Genomic DNA, 7,752 nt, shown 5'->3' with positions numbered 1-7,752 from the left:
AGTGGGACAATAAGGTACTATGAGCTCTTCTAGATATGATGGTGCTAGACCATTTAGAGCTTTGTAGGTCAGGAGAAGGATTTTAAATTCAATCCTGGATTTTACAGGAAGCCAATGGAGAGAAGCTAATACAGGAGAAATATGATCTCTTTTCTTAGTTCTTGTCAGAACACGTGCTGCAGCATTCTGGATTAGCTGGAGAGTCTTAAGGGACTTATTTGAGCAACCTGATAGTAAGGAATTACAGTAGTCCAGCCTGGAATGGATGGACTAGTTTTTCTGCATCGTTTTGAGACAGGATGTTCCTAGGGTTTCTTAGGTTTCAAGGTTTCTTAGGCTTCAAGGTTTCTTTTCAGCACTGTAGCCAGGCTGACAGATAGTCACAGCTCTACTGAGCCATCTATTCCTATAGCTCTGAGTAGTAACGACTTCACGAGCTTCAATTAGAGATAAAATTCATCACCTTTTGCCCTCAACTTCTAATGGTTCACCTTTAAATGCAGGACTGCTAGAAAGAACGACAAGACCTGACATATACTTAGACTGCTTTTATCCTATAGACCTTCAACAATTAATGTTAAAGGTCTCTTCAGCGAAGCCAACTACCGGTCTCTTAGACCCCATCCCAACGAGGCTACTTAAAGAAGCGTTACCCGTGGTTAACACTTCATTACTAGATATGATCAATATGTCTTTATTAACAGGTTATGTACCGCAGTACATTACCTACAATTTTCTGATGTTAAACTCAGACAAAACTGAAGTGATTGTGTTGGGCCCTAAACACCTCCGAACCTCATTATCCAAAGATATAGCTACTCTGGATGGTATTGCCCTGGTCTCCAGCACTACTGTCAGAAACTTAGGAGTTTATTTTAAGGATCTATCCTTTAACGGCCACTTAAAACAAACCTCAAGAACAGCCTTTTTTCACCTTCGTAACATTGCCAAAATTAGCAACATCCTATCTCAAAATGATGCTGAAAAACTAGTCCATGCATTCGTTACTTCCAGGCTGGACTATTGTAATCCCTTACTATCAGGTTGCTCAAATAAAACCCTTAAGACTCTCCAGCTAATCCAGAATGCTGCAGCGCGTGTTCTGACAAGAACTAAGAAAAGAGATCATATTTCTCCTGTATTAGCTTCTCTGCATTGGCTTCCTGTAAAATCCAGGATTGAATTTAAAATCCTTTTCCTGACCTACAAAGCTCTAAATGGTCAAGCACCATCATATCTTGAAGAGCTCATAGTACCTTATTGCCCCACTAGAGCACTGCGCTCCCAGAATGCAGAGTTACTTGTGATTCCTAGAGTCTCTAAAAGTAGAATGGGAGCCAGAGCCTTTAGCTATCAGGCTCCTCTCCTGTGGAACCAGCTCCCAGTCTGGGTCCGGGGGTCAGACACCGTCACCACATATATATATATATATATTTATATTTATAAATGCCGTCTCTCTCAGTCAGACCAGGCTTTCCCCAGAACTCCCTCCAGTTATTCACATAGCCCACATCATTAGCTGGGCACCATTCTGACAACCAGCGGTTGAAGGATGACATGCGACTGTACATTTCATTACTGATCAGGTTTGGCAGGGGTCCAGAGAAAACTACTGAGTCCGACATTGTCTTTGCATATGCACAAAGTGACTTAACATTAATTTTAGTGATCTCCGATTTACGTAATAGGGTATCATTACCACCTACGTGAAGTATGATCTTACTGTATTTACGGTTATTTTTAGCCAGCAGCTTTAGATGGGATTCTACATTGCCTGCTCTGGCCCCAGGAACGCATACGACAGTAGCCGCTGGAGCCGCTAACCTCACATATCGCAGTATAGAGCTCCCAATAACCAAAATTGGCTTCTCATCGGGTGTATCACTGAGTAGGGAGAACCTGTTAGAAAGGCGAGGATGCTCCGGTTTAGAGCGACCACAGCCATGTACACTCACTGGTTTAGAACTACCGCTACGCTTCCCTCGGACAGTCACCCACTTGCCAGGCTGCTCGGGGTCTGCCGGGGGACTGCTAACAGAAGCTACAGCATGTTGGCCCGCCCCAGCTACGGGGCGCTGGCTAGCTGCGGAAGCATACGATTTTGATTCCATGGTGGAGAGTCGTGCCTCTAACTCACTAAGCCTCGCCTCCAGAGCAGCGAATAAACTACATTTATTACATATATCTTTATCATTATCACTAAAGAAGGCAGAGGAATAGCTAAACATTTGACACACAGAGCAAGAGAGAGTAGGAGAGGGAAAGGAATGAGCCATTGCCAATGGCTAAGCTAAAGTAGCTAGCAGCGTTACAACTATTGTGAAATCAGCGAGGCAGTCGCTGCAAGAGAAAATAGCTATAAGTGCTTGAGTAAACTGGTGTAGTTTAAATGCAACCCAGGCAAATAGCCGCTAAATTAAACAAATGCTATGCTTATGCCCTGTTGATGCGGGCTCTAAGCAAAGCAAGTGTAGGCCCTTGTTTAAATGCGATCCAGGCAATTAGCCGCTAAGTTAGCCACTAAATTAAATGCTAAATTAAACAAATGCTAATGCTTATGCCCCGTTGATGTGGGCTCTAAGCAAAGCAAGTGTAGTTTAAATGCAATCCAGGCAAATAGCTGCTAATTTTAAACAATAAAGCAGAGTTGAGTAATTTTTTTACATTACATATTACATACATATTACAGTACATTTCAGGGCTCTATGGCTAAATACTATATGACATGGCAACCCTTCATGGATGACTTTTAACAGCCTACCATGTACCAGTGTAACTGATTGAGGTCCTTATACCCCCCCATCCTCCCTTCAACCTCCCCTCTATTTTTTAGACCACTGCTATTTTCAGTTTGGACTGTAGTTGTCAATTTCAATTTTGTTTTAATTTAAATTGTCTGTAAATCTGTCCTATTTCTGGTATTGTTGTTGTTATATATGTAAAACTCAATAAAAACAGTTAAAATATAAAACAGTTATTGGTCGCTATAGTGATACCTCCTCTCCATGCTGGTCATTAAAAGATCCCTTCCTAACGTGCACAATGAAGAGCTACAAAATATCTTCCAGAACAAAGTGATAATTGCAACCAAATCATTACATGGAATCAGTTAATACAGAAATGGTTGATAGAACAATCACTTGTATCTTATCAAGAGCACAGAGCACCATTCCTCAGACTTTGGTTGTGAGAAAAATGTGAATCCCATGTGGCTCTGTGAGTAGTTCTTTGATAAATACTGTTGTTAAATTAGTAAGGTAATAAGGTTAGTCACCGTTTCATTACACGATGCATCAGATTATTCAACAAGTGAGTTCTGCATGAACTCGAAACCACAGCTGAACATGAAATCCCGCGCAGCCTGACATGTCATTGCTTTAATTCTCATCGCCCAACAGTAACTGGATCAAAGAGCTCATTTGCCAAAGAGTCATTTGCTGAAATTATGTGGTGCTTCTGGGGCATTTGTTCAAGCAGGCAGAGGGGAGTCATATATTTTGAACCTTGCGATGAAACCTATTAAAAGGACTTAATAATCAGCTTTCATCAAGTGTTAGTGTCAAACAAGTCAGCAGAGGTTCAGGCAGGAAAGGAGAATTGTTGTGGGTGTTTGCAGAGTCCCTTAGAAGCCCTCAACTTAACCTCTTTTTTATAGATAATATTGGATATATTGGATATAGAATAAAACATGCATCAGAGTTACGGGGATGTTTTGTTTAGTAAGAGCTCAGGTGCAGAGTTACTGTATCTTTGGTAAATAAAGCCATATAGGTTAGAGTCCCTGAAGCAATTTGACTAAATATTAGATAACCTGACACAGTCTTTTTCTGGGTTGAAGTCCCTTGACGAGGACAGCTCAGCAAGAATAAACTGTGGCATATGTTATCAGGCTGCATGGGATGGTACCTGATTATGACTTTCAGCGTAGACTCATTATCAAATTTGCTTGAGGTTCTGGATGCAGAAAAATCCTCCAACTAGGGCATGTCAGACAAAAAAAACCCTGAATTATATATACTTATAGACCTTTTGAGCTGTAAACAACAATGATGTGTTTAGTGGGCAGAGCCTTACTGGTGGCAGAAAGTGACAGTTGCTGTGGCGTCTATCGTTTTTCTAACCTACTTTAGATAAAGACACGGCCACTTAATTCAATTTAATTTAATTTATAGTGTCAAATCATAACAGAAGTTATCTCAGGACACTTCAGAAAGAAGCATTGGACAGTTACATTTTTTTGAAAAATTTAGACAAGAAGAAACATTAGTATGGTTGAACGATTTGTTGGCCGATTTTTGCCATTTTATTTTGCTAATTTTATGGTCTGCCTCACAACAACAAGCCGCTGCTCGGCAGGCAGTGAGACTGACTGACAACGATGAAATAGGTTGTGGAGCCGGCATATTTTTAATCTGTGAATTAAGGATTTATTTCAACCAAACCAGAGTTGGTGATTGCTGGAACAGTGAACATACTGATTTTTGATGAGTTTAATTTGAGTTTGAATAAAGTGTGTTTTGGATGAGTTAAGGTGATTAATCTAGTCTTATATAGGTGAAGGAGAGAAACCTGAATTTGGAAGGTGTACGGTTGTAGATTGTATTTTTCTGTTTAATAAGTATAATATGTGTAAATATTTCCTTTCTTGACAGTTTGTGATTGTATTTTGTTTATTTATTAGACTGAAGCGAACTTGAACACATCTCCCAGCTGACAGAGGAGAAAGGGGGGTAGTTAGTAGAGTTGAGCCGGATACTCGGCTGAAACGAGTATCCGGTACGGATAAAGCACTTTTGCCGAGTACGAGTATTATACGAGTAATACGAGTCAATATCTGTGCTCGGATTGAATAAAAATCCTCATTGGGTAGTTGACTGTGTCTGCGTTCTGTGATAGGCTAGTCGTCACAGCGCCCCTCCCCTACACAAATACAGATTTATTGTGTTGCTGTGTCCCGCTCTGCTCACTCACACACAGAACAGCTCTCTCTCTCTCTCTGTCTCTCCCTCAGTCACTCAGGTTCGCGGGTCTTTTCCGTTAACGTTTAGGTTTTCTTCAGCTTCAGGTTTGTTTTTTACTTCGGTTTGTAGTACTTACTTATTAACCAGTAGAGTTCTGGTAAACGTGGGGTTTGTTCAGACGTGGTGCTTGGCAGAATGCGACTCGCGTTGCGTCTCTGCCTGTCGGAGATTTTTTTTCTTTTTTAAACCGTCAGCTCTCTCTAAACAGATCCGAAAAACAGCGTCGGACTATTTGATCCGTAGAACACAGTCCCCCCCGCCCCCCTCTCTCTCTCTGTCTCTCTCTCTCTGTCTCTCTCTTACTCACACACACACACACACATACCTGGTGTGGAAATAAAAAAAAAAAAAAAACTGATCATAAAAAAATTAAAAGTTAAAAAAAGAAAGTTATGTTGAGTATGAAAACTCTTGTTCATTACATTTCACTTCATAATTGCAACCACATGTGTTGTAATCATTGTTGCAAAACTTGTTCTGTATATAGTTTGTTTGTGATTGTGATCAAAACCATTGATCTGAAGCTCAATGCTGATGCTGTCATGTAAATAGTTTTCTAATCAGCAATAAATATAACAATTTCTGATCAACCCATATCAATTGCATGCTTAAAATAACATACCGGTTAAAGCCCTGCCCCTTTCAAGACAACCTGACCCACTTCCGGGTTAGGCCCTGCCCAGTCCGAGTACAGATACAGATACAGATAATTCATATGGTTAACAGATACAGATAATGCTGTACTCGCTCATCCCTAGTAGTTAGTTGCCGCCGCTGGTTGCTAGGCTGATTTACGGGTGTTGCAGACTAAGAATTTACATAGTTGAATCAGAATTATAAAGTCTTGCCTATCGTCAACTGAATTGGACCAAAAAGGTACTCTAATTCAGTAGTTGCATGACATGATCATTTCTCTTGGATATATTTATATTTATACGCATGTCTTGGTAATATTTCACTTAAAATTTGTTTTGTATGCATTTCATAACATACATTCAGGGCTTGACATTAACTTTTTTGCTGTGACAAGGTTGTGTGTAAAGCTCCTTTTGTATGAAAACATGCAACTGATTAAGACAGACAAACGGGCGGTTTCCCAGACAATGTTTAAATTAGGCCAAGACTAGGCCTTAATCTAGAATAGTTAATCACTGCTCAATAAATGGCTTTCTGAAACACAGGCTAATTAGAGATTAAGAACACCTGGACTATGAAGTTTTGTACTAAAGTAAACAAGATTAATTTAAAACCACCTGTGCCAGTCTGAATTAGCTGGACTGAGGTTGCCTATAAAACATGGAATGGACCATGAAACACCTAAAACATAAGGAACTGGAGAAGGAAATTCAAGGAAAGCAATGGCAGCAGAAAAGAGACTGCGATCAAAAAACTTTAGTGAGCATGAGAAAAGTCTTTTAAAGACAATAGTATCAAGACACCCGGTCATTGAAGACAAACAGCACACATCTGCTGTGGAATCAAAGAAAAGGAATGCATGGAAATCCATCTGCAATGAATTTAATGCAAATGAACAAACATCCACAAGAACAATACAACAGCTTCAGGTAATGATTGTCAATTTGTATTACCTTGATAGCTGTATTTTATTACTGTTCTGTGATATCAATGGATTGACACTACAGTATTATATTCGGTACAGGTTTTGTGGAAGAATATAAAAATCAACCTAAAAAAAACTGCTGCAGAAGCCCGAAGAGAGAGGTTTAAGACTGGTGGAGGACCTGCAAATAAAGATACTGATCAGTTGGATGACTTACTGACAGGAATAATGGAGAACCAGCAACCTTTGGAGAACATACCAGATGATGACCATCTAGACAGTTCAGATGAGGGATCACACACACATACTACAATGGGTATATTTTGGCATTTCGTACTCCTTTCAAACTTTCCTTTCTTTGTTTCATTCTCTTTCATTTGATGTGGAACATTTCTCATTTAATGTACATTTATTTGATTATATATGAACTGTTCTTTCTTTCAAGGAGAAAGTCAAAGGGACATAACTGAAGCGCTGCAAGGTAATTTACCCTCCACATCCTCAGAAACTAGGGTGGCAGTGTCTGCCAGTACCGGTCATCAAAACAAAAGTCACAATCCACGAAAAGCTGGCCATTGAATTTCATGAACACAAGTGACACACAACACAACAACACAAAAATGAAGATCCTCCAAGTAGAACTGGAAATGAAGATGAAGGAGAGAGAGATGCAACTGTCTCAAATATCACAACAATGAATATGGAATAAAAATTGTTTATTAAATCATTTTTGATGTTTTGGGTGTTTCTTTAATATACCAGACAAATACTTTTAAAATACATTCACACAGTCATTACATGTGAAAATGTATCAGATCCCAGCAGAAGTGTGACAAGGCAATGTCAAAAGTGACACAATGCAAAAGCATCTCTGTAGGCAAGTCCTTCTGTGTGGTCTGTTGTAAATGGTGGTATATCTAGATTGTCATCCTCCTGTATCGGGGGATCTGGGCATCCATGCTGTTTCAGGTAGTTGTGAAGAATGGCTGTTGCAATGATAACGGTGCAGCATCTTCTTGGTTGGAATCTAAGTGTTTTCCGAAGGCACTGAAAGCGACTCTTCCAAACCCCAAACATGCGCTCTACTAGTCCCCTAGTGCGCATATGAGCCTGGTTGTAGCGCCTTTGCTCAGTAGTTGTTGGGTGCAAGTATGGTGTAAACAGAAAATT

General features: G+C 40.0%; 1 long non-coding RNA gene across 1 annotated transcript; it reads left to right on the top strand.

Annotated features, from left to right (window-relative positions):
- Positions 1–6,349: 6,349 nt before the first annotated feature.
- LOC116042158 lies at positions 6,350–7,309 on the top strand. The gene is made up of 3 exons (XR_004103124.2): positions 6,350–6,586; positions 6,682–6,898; positions 7,028–7,309. It is a non-coding gene; the product is annotated as an uncharacterized LOC116042158 (long non-coding RNA).
- The last annotated feature ends 443 nt before the right edge of the window (positions 7,310–7,752 follow it).

Source organism: Sander lucioperca, chromosome 1, assembly GCF_008315115.2.
Source record: "Sander lucioperca isolate FBNREF2018 chromosome 1, SLUC_FBN_1.2, whole genome shotgun sequence".
In the NCBI taxonomy this organism is placed as follows: Eukaryota; Metazoa; Chordata; class Actinopteri; order Perciformes; family Percidae; genus Sander; species Sander lucioperca.
This window is presented reverse-complemented; position numbering and strand designations above follow the sequence as displayed.